The sequence below is a fragment of the Rhamphochromis sp. 'chilingali' genome, assembly GCF_963969265.1.
Source record: "Rhamphochromis sp. 'chilingali' genome assembly, chromosome: 3".
Taxonomy (NCBI): domain Eukaryota; kingdom Metazoa; phylum Chordata; class Actinopteri; order Cichliformes; family Cichlidae; genus Rhamphochromis; species Rhamphochromis sp. 'chilingali'.
This window is the reverse complement of record NC_137931.1, coordinates 38,256,383-38,272,530: the sequence shown is the minus strand read 5'-3', so window position 1 is coordinate 38,272,530 and position 16,148 is coordinate 38,256,383. Positions and strand designations below refer to the sequence as shown.

The 16,148-nt window shown below is 40.0% G+C and overlaps 1 protein-coding gene across 6 annotated transcripts in view; it reads left to right on the top strand.

Moving 5' to 3' along the window:
• palld (palladin, cytoskeletal associated protein) overlaps window positions 1-16,148 on the top strand; it is a 67,448-nt gene that overhangs the window by 8,255 nt on the left and 43,045 nt on the right. The window contains exon 1 of one of the 6 annotated variants that reach the window (XM_080877962.1): window positions 8,411-8,563. The exons of the other annotated variants lie outside the window; for them this stretch is intronic. The gene's annotated coding sequence lies outside the window, so the exon portion shown is untranslated. Of the gene's footprint in view, window positions 1-8,410; window positions 8,564-16,148 lie in introns of those variants that run through there. 6 annotated transcript variants of the gene reach the window in all.

Below are 16,148 nucleotides of genomic sequence, written 5' to 3'. Positions count from 1 at the left end.
CTGGTATTTTTATACCTGCGCTTTTTTAAGAAAACATTTGGAGAGCATGATGTCATTCATATTTAAACTCCAAATAATGAGAGAACCTGGAGTGGGTGTAAGGCTCTAACTTAATACGATACGGGAACTATTTTACGGCAACATTCCTGGAACATGAAAACATTTAGGAAGGTGGGACTTTACCTTTTCTGAATGGAGATCTTGCAAGTTGATGTGAGATCGTCAGTTTGACGTATTATTCTGTTCTCACCATACTGACAACTGAACTGTGTTCATGACTATGCGTTATATGTGTGCAAAGATGTATTCAAGACCCAAGAACATTTGAGTTTTTCCAGTGCAGACTGCCAGAGAGTTTTGTGTTGCAACCATAAATAGACAAAGCAGCTTTCGTGTAATCTATATCACAGACATAGAAGACTATATACACACCTTTTTCCACTAATTCTTCCATTTTCAAATCTGGGCTAATACAGATTATGTACATGAACTTGTTGAAATAACAGAAGTAAAACAATTCTGATGGACGTCAGCAGTATTCACGCTTAGACGGTACCTCTGGCCCTCAACTGGCTTAGAGACAGAGTGTGAGATTTCACACAACAAGGTGAGACTTTTTCTGAGTCACTGTCACTGCTTGTGACAAATAGTCGTGAAATTCACAGATATCTTTTTAATCCAGTTATAGATGCTTGCTTGAGTCATGGACACATACCAGGTCTGTCTTGCTTGTAACATGTGTTTTTAATACACAGTTAATTCCATAAGAATTTGCACAATGGTAGTTGTTTTTAAGTTTCTCAGCATCTAAGCAGTTGTTTTTAAGCATCTGTACTCCATCACAGTGGATTTTAGAATTAGTGACTGAATCAGAATGTGACTGAAGTGCAGAGTTTCAGCTTTAATTCACAAAAGTATTGCACTGAGTACATTAGCGCAGTGGTCCAAATACTTATAGAGGCAATTATCTCTTGGTTTTATCAATGGTAACATTATGCATACATTCACTTCAGCTTTCTGCTGGTGGTTGGGTTAGTTAAGTTCTGTCCATTTAGAGAACACAGCCATGTTCAACCGGTTCTAGACTGACCACAAATCTGAACCTGAGTCAGTGGAATAGGGGTGGTAAACATCTAACTTTTAACCCAAAAAGTTAAACATCTAATAATCTTAGTTTGGTGCATAAAGCATAAACAAGGCTAGGAGGATTCTGGGCTCACTTTCAGTATCATGTTGAAATCACATTTTATGCTTTGTAGGTGAATCTTTACCGGTAAATACCATGAAAAATCATTTGATAGAATGATTTACTGTAAAAAATAACGAAGGAATATTTTTATTCTGCTTCAATTATGTGGGCAACCTAAATAGTGTCAATAAATCACCACCAAAATAACTATGACTGCAGAAAGGGTTAAATAAGACATGCGAAGAGAGTGGAGTGAGATTTGTAGGGAGTTATATAAGTGGATCAGTGACAGTTGAAGAAGTGGAATACCAGATTTAATATGAAGCATGTCTGTTGTGGACAAAGGCAGCAGTCATGCACGGCAGGAGGATGGTAATCCAAGACAAGTTCAGCAGGAGGATGGGCAGAGGACACTCCATAAATCTAAACTCTGTACCGAAGCTTCTATTCCTCCTTTAATGTTAGCAGGCCTCTTGACCTCATTTTAAACATGCATCCACTTACCATGAGCGTTAACCAAGTCCATCAAGTCTACGATAGACAGTGACACACGAAGACTCAGACTAAGCCTCTGATTCTTTAAAATTCCTTCTGCACTATAATATAACAAAACTGACAGCACACGTTTGGGACAGGTCTAAAGGCCTGCTGACGGTAACAAGGACTTCATTTTCTGCTTAGACACTTAGGTGCTGTCTGCGTCTATGCTCTCAGGTAAGATTTGTAGTTCTGAGTCATCCGGGCCTCGGGGTCTGTTCCACAGCTGGACTGTGGAACAGTAAGCAGCGGGTTGCATTCCTCTGTTCACCTGTTAAATGACTCGCAACTATTCATCATGCTTGATAAGGCATGGCCATTAGATTCAGCTTATAGTAATCTGCCTTTTGATGAGATATTTTAGGCTGTTATTTTTCCTGGATGTTGGATTCCTGTGTGGCTGCCAAAGAGCTGCGTTTGAAGTTGAGCCCGATTCAATTATGGATCGCCGACAATATTGAAGTGGTGGAATTTAGTGCGTGCTTTTATAAGAGTTTGTGCATCTAAAGTGTTATTATGTGTACAGATATAGCAGCAGACTCTGCCGGTACTTTAAACTGTAAAATTTGCGTACATGTACTGTCCACTTGGCAGTGTATTGTGCGAAAAACAGTCTGCACAGGGATGGCTGTTTTACGAGCAGACGAGGTCAAATGGGACTCATAAAAACAAGCTCAAGTCTTCCTTCCCATGTACATGTGACAGGATAACAGCTGTGCGAAGGTTAAACTGTCTTACACAGAAACTCAAGATATGCATCTTCGTTCCTTCGTCTCTCCGTGTTTGTTTTTTTCCTGTGACTTGAATAAAATATCCCTGCCTCTCCACCCTTTTCAGTTTAAGCCTGAGATTGATATCATAGGGGGCGACACTTGTAGCGGGGGGTCTGCAGGATTTGGTTTCATATCAAGGGAAAGGGGAGGTGGAAAAGAGGAAGATGTTTAATGTCGGGCTCTCGGTGCAACTGATGTGAGCTCAAATTTAAGTCTATAAATTTGTCGGGAGGAGAGAAGGTTACAGAGTTCATTCAGACCATGTCGACAAAAACTTCAGCCACTGGCTCCGCCGGCAAATGTCTTCTACTCTTTTTCAGTTTTCAACACAGCAGAATTGCAGGGTGTTTCACTTCTGACTCATGTGCATCCAGTTTGTGAAATATCTTATCAGCTTTCCTCATACTCCCACCCTCACAGAGTGTCTCAGGGTGGCTAAGAATTTGCTTTCGAGCTGTAAATATTCATGGTGATACTAAGGTGATTTGTCACGGAAGCAGATGTTTTTGTATGTTTGTAATTTTGTTGCATGGTCATGGCTGAGTGGTAAAAAAGGAATCATTTGTTTATTATTTCTTGTATATTTACTTGAGTTGGTCTACAGATGGTCAGAGGTTTACTTTATGAGTTACTCTTGTGAAAGATGAAACTGTACAGTCAGTCAGTGACCCCCAACCAGTATCGTAGGGCATATTTTCAAAAAAGCCAGTGGGGTACGTGGACAAATTCCATCAATTAATTAAAAAAAAAAAAATCAATTCAGTTGACATAAACAAGTAAAAAAATAAATAAAATTAATAGTTAGAGGAAAAAAACAGACACCCAAAATAAATAAATATGTAAGAAGACAATAATTAAAAATAAAGAAAAAAATCTTGAAATTACTTGAAACAAGTATGTTTAAGGAGCTTAAAAAGCTATATTAAAATGTTTGAAACTGTTAGATACTTGTAAGTCTAATACATGTTTTTGTCAGAATAAAAAGTTGAAACAAGTAATTAAAATTCCAAAAAAGATTTGCAAACTCTGTGTTAAAGTTATAGAAAGTATAAAAGATGAGCATAGCCATTTTGATACATAGCCATACAAAATAGGTTTGAACTATGCATGCTTAAGTTTATCCCATCTGTCTTAGTCTTTATCTCTGTGTTCTGTCTTTAGGGGCTCTGTAGTCTCCCCAGCCCATCTTGTCTCTTGCTCCCTTTCCCTCTCTGTGTGTGTTCCTCTTTCCCTCACGCTTCCTCTGTCTGTATTTCATCTCCCTTACCTGTTCCCTTGTTCCTCCTTGTGTCAAGTTCACAGGTCTTCGCCGTGGTCTCAGTGTTTGTACTTCCTGTCTTATTTTGACAGTCTCCCATCCTGTGTTCAGCGTGTTCAGTTTTGCTACCCGTCTCGTTATGTCTAATTCATTCTTGTTGTGTTCCCATGTGTTTCCACTTCCCTTATCATCCTTCAGTGTACACATCGTCCCGGTCTTCCTCCTTCCTTTGTCAGTTCTCCCTCCATGTTCTTAGTGTTAGTTTTGCCCAGTTTAGTTACCACTACCTTAGTCTCCCTTTGCTTTCATGCAGCCTTAATAAACAGCCTGCTTTTTGTTAAAACCCAGTTTTGCCCCCAAATGTCAGCTTTTGGGTCCTCACTCTCCGCTCCACACGATCTGCTGCCGCAGACTGGGTCAAGAAAAGGCCCATCAGCTGTGGGTGCGCTTCTTTGAAAGCCAAGTCCAAGGAAAAGGGCTGTTAGTGAGTATTTGGCAGTTTTTTGGTGGTTTTTGGCAATTTGTTAGCAACCATAGAAATAACAATAAAAATTATATATTTTCCCCTAGCAACTGAAGGTTGCCAGGGGGTTACTAGTCAGTCTTTAGCCCTGTGTGACTGGGGCCTAACCATAATTGACTGATTAATGGCAACAGTCTTAATCTAACTTAACATTAATTCAAACATGTATATTTTAACTTGAAAGGTTGTGTTCCCAAAGGGGTTCCTAGGCCCATATTATAGACTGAATTTAAAAGCTGGCAGTAACCAGAATCATGTCACTCGCTGGTTATCAGAGTCCATTGCCACCTTGGTGTTTTAAAAAAGAAGTAACAAGTGAGGGTTGGATTTGATTTGGAAACCAGCACCATTGCCTTTTTGTCTTTCTGGAAACTAAGTAGAGCCATAATTTGCAAAATAAACTTTACGTTTTATTCAATATGATCTGATTTTAACAACTAAGCCCATAAACTCATAAACAGAAAGTGTTTACTGAGGTCATAGAGAAAGTGAGCTGAGGGCTTCTATACAATTTTAAAATGCCTCCCGCTGGCTATTAAAAACAATGCGGGTTTAATGCACTTCCACACTAGCTCCACTTTTCAGACTGAGGAGCTACATCCATCTTATACTTTCTACAGCCCATCTCACAGTGCTGCTGTGGGGGCATTAGATAAAAAAGATTTAACTACTGCAGTAGGTGACTCATTGTTTAACCACACTTATGACAACACATCTGCTCAGTGTACTTTGAATATGGTATTAACTATATCTAATGGTTGTTCCCAGAAATATGTGCTACATACCAAAATTAGTGCTGACACAAGCTACTACGTGGTTTGCCTTCAACGGAAATTACTCAGATGTTGGAGATAAGTAGTTGCGGTTATGAAAGAACTTCTGTAAATCAATGAAATTTAGTATGGCACAGGCACTAACAGAAGCACTCCCATAGGTGTCAACGCATGAGAAAAGACTTTGCTTAACTTCCTTAATTCCAGAACCGCACCAGTTGCAATTAATGTAACTTTAACCCATAACTAGTTTTAGAAAAAAATGTGAAAAAGCCATAAACATATGTAACCTCAATAACAACTGGCCAATTAGACATCTGATCCACTTCCTGTAAGTACAGGCAACATTATGTGTACTCATTTATTTTTTATGGCTGATATGTTTAATTTTTAGGCTCTTGTGAAAGTAACTTTTGTTGGTTTTCATACTGGATTTATTTGAAAGTTTGGACGATTTATTGCAATCACAGTATGACATCATGAGAGGACATAGCCTCTGTTTTTGTTAGTGTCATTTGGTCTCCTTGGAGCAAAAACAGGAGTTGCCATGGCAGCATGGCCTACATTTTTGTGATGTCAGCTGACCTTTTCAAGACCTTTTTAAACAGGACGTAATGTGTAAGTGAGTCTCTGATTTAATGCATACGCATGTTTGGTTGTTTGTGGTAGGAATGGGAAATTATTTAACATTTCCTGATTTGTGTGGAAGCTTTTCCTTGTGTCTTTGTTAACCTGTGTTTGTATGTTTATAATGTGAGATTTATAATATGATGTTTATGAATACAGCCTGCTATGTTGTTGACTTAATTTTGCTAATTTCTTGCCATCTATACAGTAAGACAATAGCAGTGGGTCTGCGAGGGCTATTGTCAGATACCTAGTAATTAATGGGAACATCCAGAGACTGTAAAACCCGGTCTTCTCATTAACCCAGGTTGTATAGTCACTTAGGGGGAAGAACAGTGCTTTTCAGATTTTATCACTACAAATTAGAACAAGTTCCTTCACAAACCACATAATGGCAGGTTGTGCAAGAGGGACAGGACATTCAGTTCTTTCAGTTTTACTTATATAATGCCAAATCACAGTAAGTGTTACCTCAAGGTACTGTAAAGATGCTACAACGTCATAGAGCGAAGCTCAGTGATACCAGTGAGCGAGGAAAAAAACGACTTGGAGCACGAAGGGTCGGACAGACTAGGAGAGAGAAATGACAAAAAACTAATGATGTGGAATTCCTGCATATAAATCCATGGTGAGTAAAAGAGAGGAAAGCAGGATGGAGATGCTCAGTGCATCATGGGAGGTCTTCTACCAGACGAGAGTAGATCAGGAATGAGTGCTAGATACTTTTTTAAGCTTAATGTCTCATCTTTGCTGTTGAAAGTGATAAAAGTTAAACCGTTAGTTAAGCAGTCAGCGTTTCTTCTTAATGGGTTTTTGGTTAGAGGTTTTTTTACACTTTATAACCCAGTGATATCCCACTCTGAATTTTGAAGCCATTACCTGCGAAGTCATTTGTTAACAAGTAGCTAAATGTGTTTGTGAAAGTTATATTAATTTATAAAAAAATCTACGTCATAACCTTTTTTGTCCCTTAAAGGTTTATTCTCTACATTAATCCAAAAACCTTGGAAAAACACCATTTGCTTTAAGTTAAGGGTTAGATAAAGCTACCTGTGTCTATAGCAGCCAACTAGGAGATGGTTTTGAGTCACCAAATCCAGCCCTAGCCATTAGCACAGTCTTTCCAGAAGCAACTTTTGTAAACTGGCAGCTATTTTGGATTGAGTTTGGGCAGTTATTTTGGAACCCCTGTCTAAATGAATGGTGAGAAATTCATATCTTTAGTTGCAGTAGTTACTGGGCCATAAAATGTTCAGATTAGTATCTCTCAAGTCTAATAAAAACAGTTTTAAAACTTAGGCAATTTTGTCACAAAATGTAATTTAAAAAGCTTTTTTCCCCTCTTGTCCAGTTATATAAGTGTGAATCTTTACTGTGGTTGCTAGTATGTTCCCTTAAGTACAGAGAGGGTGACTGTTGTAAACCCAAACCGAGGAGCCTGACAGCTAAAGGCTCTAGTCCTCTGTCTTGCTTTTCTAACGCTATAAACCACAAGAAAACATTTCCAATATGAAAATACTGATACTATAATGTTGATAAGATATATTTATATATATGCAGTCTCCCGGCAAGGTTCTTTTCATTGTATATTTGCATGTAATCCGGTAAAATTTCATATGTAAACATGTAAGGAGCAGACCATCTTCGTAACAAGCACCACAAACAAGCCCACCTGCCACGTCCTACTGGTAGGCTCTTTCTGGCAGCGACCAAAATATCACAAGTTCAGCCTGCCTTGAAGCCTGAGTGGAGCCCCCGCAGAGAGCGAAGCACACCGCACCCTTTCATTCTGCCGTGGATAGTGCATCAGACATAAATCTGCTGACTCTAAACAAACCACCAGTACCACATTTATGTTTGCCAAACTAGGTGAATTTGAAGCTAGGAGCATTTGAGATTATTATGGTCTCATTGTGTGTATGTGTCGGCATGGGTGTGTACAAATCATGACGTACCCACACTGCTTGCAGTAGCCACAGCCATCTGTCTTGTACTTGCCAGGTGATGCCAACTCAAAGTGGTCTATTTGGATCCTCACTTATCAAAGTTATTTTTGTGCAGGCCTAACAAGGCTTTTTAAGTGGCCTGCTTAGTTCTGGCATGTGGGATTTATTAAGTAATGGTCAGTATAGTTAGTGTCCTCTCTTTTTGGGGCACACTGTATTGTGTATTGCAGCACTGTCATCTTTTATTTTGATGATATCCCTCTTCCTGCAGTCACAGATCAGAGGCCCAGAGGTTTCCATGGTGGCAGGGTCATTTGGCTTAAACCCAGTGCTCTCTGTGGTGTTTTTGATGGTCAGCAGACTGTGGCCGGGATCTGTATAGGAGCAGAAGTTTTGCTCTTTGTTTGGGTGACAGAGTCCAGAAATACATAACAAAAAAAGACTGGGTTTACTTGTTAAAATCCTTTTAGGCCACAAAATGTTTCTCATCAGAGGAAGTTTACCTGCATCCAGCTTTGAAGGCTTTAGAGTGGCAGAGAGTTTGATTGGTTTGGGTAGGATTTGTCCTTGGTGTAGAGAACACAAAAACATGGAGACATTTCAACCAACCACTGGAATTATATGAATGAATTCAATATGGCCAACTGTGAAGCAGTTTTTGTGTTTTAAATGAGTCTTAAATGTATTTTTTCTGCTCTTCTGTCTTGTGTGGAATTTGGCAGCCTGGGCTGCTCCCTCCCTCTCAGCCCTCCGCTCAGCCCGAGTGTTGTGTGTGTGTGTGTGTCTGTATGACTGCGTGACTCAGAGTGGCTATCCTGGTGTGAGAGTGTCAGTGTGTGTCACGCTGTCAGGAGGAGAAGCACTGTGTGAAAACTTCAAGATCAAGGGAATCTGTGTAAGTTTGATTTATCTAACTGGGAACAGCACAGCAGCTCAGGTAAGTCTGAAAAACAACCTTGATGCCATCTGTCGCTACAATTAAATGGAAGTCAAGCTTGTGTGATGAATTTCTTTGATTTGATCTTCAGCCTCATTGAACATCACTGTAATAAGGGTAACAGACTCATCAGAATTTGGGTTTTCTAGACGAACACTTCTAACTTTTTACTGAATAAAATAGTAATGTAGCTTTCTGAAACAACACATGATAAACTGCGGATTTTGTTTGTGTCATATGTATATCAATCCATATTTTTTTCTAGGGATGCTACTCACTTTAAAGAATTAGATGGAATATGTGTTAGTATGTGTGTGGGTGTGTGTGGGGTGGGGTGGGGGGTATCCCCCTGAGTGCTGAGGTGTGTGCATTTGTAGCTCAGCTGCTGCAAATGTCCGTCACTATTTCAGCTGAATGTGTAAACACGCACAAACAGACACACGCGTCAGTCACTATAACAATTAATTACTGCACTGACAAATGCAGTTAGCATTCAGTATCTATTATTTCTGCTACCCACAGTATGAATTTCACAATGATGATTCAGACTGAACCATTTGCCTGCTTGGCACAGCCAAACTGAGTTCTGCTCTCTTGCAGTGGACAATGCCAGTTAATGGACTTGGTTAAAATTCCTTGGAGAAAAATATCATTCGTTTCATCCGGTCAGAGCTTTGACTGTCAACTGCAGCTGTCTTCTAGCTGGAATATTCCGGTGAACTTTGACCCCTGATGCTGTGCCATCATTAACCAGGCTCCATCAATGGAGGCCTTTTGCTTCTTTGTAAAGCTCGGTTTCTCCATGTATCATCTTTAACCAAGACATGCATGTTCTTCAGTCACGCAGGAAAACGTTTAAACTGAGCTGTTGTGCTTATTTTGTAGTCCAGATGACAATACTCAAACAAAAAGGCTGCAAGATAGAAGATGATCATTTACTTTGGCTTTGACTAAAGCATAAACACTGAGTTTCTGAGAAATCCTTTAACAAATCTGAATGTCATTTAAAATTATTGCCTTCGCAGCTTCAATTATATACAAAGACTTTTTTTGACTACTTGAAAATAGCCCTCCAACAATAAACCGAATAAATATTTCACAAGTTATGGCCTCACATAAGTATTTACATGATCAGTACATTTGATTTACTTTTATTTACTTTATACAACATGCCTCATTCTCACACATTTGTCACTGCAATAAGGGGAATGTTACCGTTAATGTCAATTTAATTTAGTTCAGTTTAGTAATATTTATCTATATAGCACCAATTCAGAACAACAGTCCTCTCAAGGGAGTTCTTCCTCCCCACTGCTGCCAAGTTGGCAACAACACTTTAGCTTAAAACTGAAACCTTGCCCAACACAATGACCTGAAAGATGCTAAATCCTATTTTAGATGAGGAAAGATAAAGAATTTCTTTGAGGTTTTGATTTTTTAATTCAATTCAATTCAATTTTATTTATATAGCGCCAAATCACAACAGCAGTCACCTCAAGGCGCTTTATATTGTACAGTAGATTGTACAATAACACATACAGAGAAAAACCCAACAACCATATGACCCCCTATGAGCAAGCACTTTGGCGACAGTGGGAAGGAAAAACTCCCTTTTAACAGGAAGACACCTCTGGCAGAACCAGGCTCAGGGAGGGGCGGGGCCACCTGCTGCGACCGGTTGGGGTGAGAGAAAGAAGACAGGATAAAGACATGCTGTGGAAGAGAGACAGAGGTTAATAACAGATATGATTCAATGCAGAGAGGTCTATTAACACATTGTGAGTGAGAAAGGTGACTGGAAAGGAAAAACTCAATGCATCATGGGAATCCCCCGGCAGCCTACACCTATTGCAGCATAACTAAGGGAGGATTCAGGGTCACCTGGTCCAGCCCTAACTATATGCTTTAGCAAAAAGGAAAGTTTTAAGCCTAATCTTAAAAGTAGAGATAGTGTCTGTTTCCCGAATCCAAACTAGAAGCTGGTTCCACAGAAGAGGGGCCTGAAAACTGAAGGCTCTCTCTCCCATTCTACTTTTAAATACTCTAGGAACAACAAGTAGGCGTGCAGTGCTCTAATAAGGTGAAATGGTACTACAAGGTCATTAAGATAAGATGGGCCCTGATTATTTAAGACCTTGTATGTGAGGAGCAGGATTTTGAATTTAATTCTGGATTTAACAGGATTAACAGTATATAACTATGCCAGCTGCACTGTTGGGTTATACCTCGCTAGCTAAATGCTAACTTGAGTACTGTATGTGAACACTCTCACAGCAACAATACTATGATGATAAGTTCATGCTTGCCCACAATCCCAGTTTTTCTAGGTTTCTCCCACATTTTAAGACAGTCTCCTGGCACCCTCCCCTTTTTGCTGTTTTCCTGGGAAAGTCCTGTAATTTGCACAAACCTCAAACTTTATAATGAATAACTGGAATACATGCGCATGCATATCCACATGTTTTATATTTGTCTAGTGTTACTCAAGTTGCCAGATTGTCTATGAAACACAGTCTACATGCAATTTCAACACACCTGTCGGGCAGCAAATAACCAGATTCAAGGTGTGTGGAAGCAGATCAGTTAGCTGATTGCGGTTTTAGCTGTTGCTTCACCTCTCAAGCTGCCCTTACTGCCAAAATACAATACAGATAGACTTGAAGACATAAATAAATAAAAGAGAATTGAGTGATACGTGTAACCCGTCGAATGGGTGTGACACAGACTTTGGTAAAGATGGCAAGAGTTTCACCAATTTGAGCTTCCAGAATCAACAAATCTCAGTTTACGGATTCTAATGTCATCACAATTACTTTACACATCAACAGTCCAATTTTTGTTGCTCTGTAGATCCTAATTTAGAATATTAAAAAAAGAAAAAGTTTTTTTGTTGGGGAAAAAATATCATCCATCCATCCCAAAAGGTTGAGTCTGTTCATCTGGACGTAGCATTTTCAGTGAGAGAAACGTTTCGTCAGTCACTTGGATGAGTGACGAAATGTTTCTCCCTCTGAAAACGCTACGTCCAGATGAACAGACTCAACCTTTTGGGATTTACTTACCTGGATGATTGAGCATGCATCAAGAATTAATCCATCAAATAGTAGCTGTGAAAACCAAAAACCTAAAAACCAAAGCTGTCAACTTACAGCTGATGCAAGAGGACAAATCAGAGGTTAAATAAAATTGATAGGATTTATTCTCTGTAGACAATGACATTTGATGTCAATGTAATTGTTAGTGTTTCACCCTGCAACAAAGTGGTGGGAAAACTAGCAATAAGACTGGTAAGATCTACCATTGCATTAAATAAATTTTAAGATGAATACAATCTTGTTAGTATGATGGAAATTTCTGAACAATTATAGCTGTGAGTCAGGCTTTAACCCTCTCAATTCTAAGCCGTCATTTGTGATGAACTTAACTCCAACGCTAACCCTACACAATCAGAATTAAGTAATTTTCGTTTTCATTTAATTGTTCTCGAAAAGTCTTTATAATGTAATAAGGGAGCAGCTAAAATAATTATTCTAACTGACACATAACTATTCACTTTTTTTAATCATCAATGAAAGATGTCAAAACTTTTGAAAGGTCCAGAAATCAAGTTGGTTGAATATTTCATTCATTAGGTAAAATAAACTGCCGGAAGTACAAACTGCTACCTGGAGGTGTGGCTAAATGATGCGTTATGTGAGAATCTTATAATTTAAAGTATTAAGGAGTACTGTGGTGGAAATGTTCTTGATTTATGGAGGTTGTGCTTTTGGCCTTTTGGCTGGGAGCTTTAAAGCTGGATTGATTGCTGGTTTCAGTCGGCATCCGTGAAGAAAGGAAACTCAATATGCTTTCTATGTAGTGTTTGCATAAACTGAGAGATTTGTCTGTCGAGGATAATAAAATCAGCACTGCTTGCTATAGTGTGGGTAGTTTCAGTTGACCTCTATTGTAGTTTGTAATTAAGGATAAAGACAGCCCAGATGCCGCTGCTCTTGTCCAGTTGAACTTTGGCTGAATTTTGTGGTCTATAGGCTTGAAACTTAACACTGAGAGTTTGAAGGAATAGAAAAAGTAGTCAGGAAGTAGTCTGCCCATGCCTTATACCCTATATCGATGGATGAATGATTTGTGTGCATTTTGCATGCTGGCCATTCCTTCATCTTTGCCAAGGTCATCTTAGTGATTGAACCCCCCCTCTCTCTCTTTTTCTCTTCCCTCTGTGTTCTGGCCTTCATCTGTCTGGGTTTGTGGTGAAACTGAGCTTTGCTTCATAAAATTTTCCATCAACAGAGGCAAATAACAACAGGGTCAAACGAGGAGAGTGTGGCCCTCAGCACGCATTATCGAGGCCAGGGCAACAGCCTCTGGTTTGGCCTGTCATATGGAATGCTCTCTTCTTCTGTATGGAGCTAAGTTAGCACAGAAAGCACCCGGCGCTATTCAAGCCATCATCTGGCCTCAATTGTCTTCACTGAAATCTGTCTAATTGCTTTCTCACATGCTATCATTGTTCAGAGAGTTGGTGACAGGCTGTTTGATGGTGATGGTGGGTTGTTTAATCAGCCTCTTGGCTTGGCGCCCTTGGGCGGAGGGGGGTTGAATGAAGAGGTGAGGCGTTGCTCGTGAAGCCCATTCATTCTCAGCTATTTTATATGCATGTTCTGAATATTTGTGTTTTGTAATAGTATTGTGTTAAGAGGAAATGGGTGGCAATTCTGCACTCTGCCAAGAAATTTCTACCTTCACTCAGCTTTCTTTAACACACCCTTCTTCCCCTCCAAATCAGCCTGCTGGTAGCTCAGTTTGTTCTGTGCGTGCTGCACTGCTGCATGGGACTCAGCAAAGTCTCCCCCCCCATCCCCTTTCTGTTTAGGCCTATCATGATGCTCAGCGCATTCCACAGAAATAGCGAGGAGATTAAATAAACATTACCGTCTGTCTCTAAATGAGTTTACTTAGTAATTATGCATAATGGTAGATCATTAAGGTTGATTAATAAGGGTTTTTATTGTTGTGCTTGTTGGGGATGATCTTGGCTTCCCAGTTTATGCTCTGTCAACCCTCAGAGGAGCTGATGAGTCCTGCCTTGCTCTGTGATTTGACAGAACTGTGTGTCTGAACAAATTTCCATTTCCATTTGTTTATTGTGTACATGGCCTGTGATTTAAATTTAAGGAGAGACCCTTGCAAAGTAAAACTACCGAAGGCAAAAAAAACCCCTTAAGACCACTAATATCATAAATGCTTTAATTGCAGTTCTGTTTTTTCATTTCGCTTGACACATGTTGCTGCGTGGAAATGTCTGGATGGAGTCAGGCCACCCTGTGGGAAACCTATCCCCCCGTTGTTTGCTGGCCTCTGTTCACTATAGTTACACTCATGCACAAAATGCTCACTTACACTGCCTCTGACAGCTTTAATATCCTCCATCACAAAAACCATAGTCATTACTTTAATGATGTCATGTGTTACATCAAGCCCTTTCCTGTGTGTGTTTAATTTAACGGCACTTGAGAAATGTCCAAGTGATTTTCCTATACTGAAGGGGATTTGTATTGTGCAATCTGCAGATGTAGTGCATATGGCTGCAAAGTCCATTGTGAACCATTTTTTTTATTAATACGGCGAGTGACTTAAAAGAAAGTAGTGAGGTGAGCAGCCAAGCAACTCCCCAGCAGACACTGCAGTCACACAGATGAGTTGTTTTCCCTTTTCTCTGCCTGGTTATAATCCAGAACCACACAGACATATTGGTTTACTCAAAAATGTCAACTTTTTACTCTCAGTCACAGGCTGCTGTCAATTTTGAATTAGATTATGAGAATTCAGAACAAAGTTGGACTAAACTGGATCTAGTGTCATCCCAGCCATTTCTGTCTGGGTTTTAGTTGTCTGAAATGTGGTAGATGACTCCTTGTCTTTGTTGCTTCAAGGGTTGACACGACGGTGGATAATGTATCCTTCCTTGAGTAGCTCTTCATTACTGTCATTCCACATTGTCTGTTTTGTATCATTTAACACACTGGTGCCTGGCTAACCTGCTTCCTTTGTTGCAGAGAGAGGAAAAATCCCACATAAGTTATTATAGATAAGCTTTAAGTCAACAATCCTTATCTATTATAGACTCGCCATTGGTGTAGCCCTCAAGTTCATTGAGGTCTCAGTATTCTCATTCAATGAGCATACACTGAATGATCCTGATTTCTGACTCTAATGAACATCAAAATTTACAATATTAACTGAGCCTGTAAGCTTATCAAGAAAGTGTTTATAAAGGTCACAGACCAAGGGAGACTAGGACCATTTTTCTATAGACTTAATGCAGCTGAAGTTGTTTGGCAGCCAGAAGAGTCGCCTCCTGCTGTCTATCAGAAAGAATGCAAGTTTAAGGCAGCCCCAGCTACATCCATCTCTTGACATCACGCAGAGCCAAGGATAGAAAAAACTGTCTATAGCCAGAGCTTTTAGGTTTTACAGATTATTTGCGCTTATGCAAACTAAAAAAATTTTAAACTTTGGTCATGTTTTAAAATGAGCTGTAACAGGAAAAATAAGGCAAATATTCCCCAAATCCTTTTATGAATCTATGAAGGTGGCTGGTGTTAAAGGCTGAGAAAGCTGAGAGAGGCAGACAAAGCTCTGCAGTGTTCAGTCTGTCTCTGATCCTGATGAACCGCTGAGTGTGAGCTGTCTCAGTCATGACAGGGCGTATAATTTTTCTTATCCGACCCCACCTGACTCATGCTCATTCACCTTCTCTTACTGTACTTGCCATTCATACACTTTCTCCGCTTGCCACCCACACCCACACCCAGTCTCCCAGGTGTAAATCCCCGATTATGAAGTGTTGTCTGGATATTTTGGCTGATTGATTGCTTTCTGAAAGAGGAGTTGGCCTGATGTTTGACTGACACACCAGGGTGTATAAAATCATGTAACGGCCACACGGCAGGATGTCAGGAATTTTTACGCAGCTCTCCCAGATAGTAGGAATGTTCTCAGGTCTGGGCTCTGGAGGAACATAACAGCTGTTCGTTCTCCTGGCATTTTGGGAATTCCAACCCTCTCCCTGTCAATTCAGAGGTCAATATCTGAATAGAACATACACAACTTCCATTTAGTATGGTTCTGATGAAGTGTGCTCATGTGAGATACAAGTGCAGATAAAAGTAACAGTTTCCCCACAAATCGAGGCATTTGAAGCCAGGACTTGAATGTGTGTATTTTGTAGGAGATGGTTGATTTGATTCCTGCTGTTTGATCCTCTATTTGATGTGGTAACATAGGGCTGGAAGAAGAGGGGGGTCTGCTTTAATCATAATCCTGTGACAAGTGATGAGACGTATGAAGCTGGTTGTGTGGTGGACTCTCTCATCTCTCCTTGGTCCCAGATCAGGGAACAAAGTCTGTGTTAGCAAAACCCCAAGGAGGTGGTGCAGAGCCCAGGCGCCCATCCAGACACACAGGCTTCTGATTGGAAGGGGGAAAGGGTGTTTCTGCTTCCCGTAACACGGCGTCTTGTTCATGCCTCAATTGGCAGATATGGAAACTTAGACATTCCTGGTATGTGTGTGCGTGTGTGTGA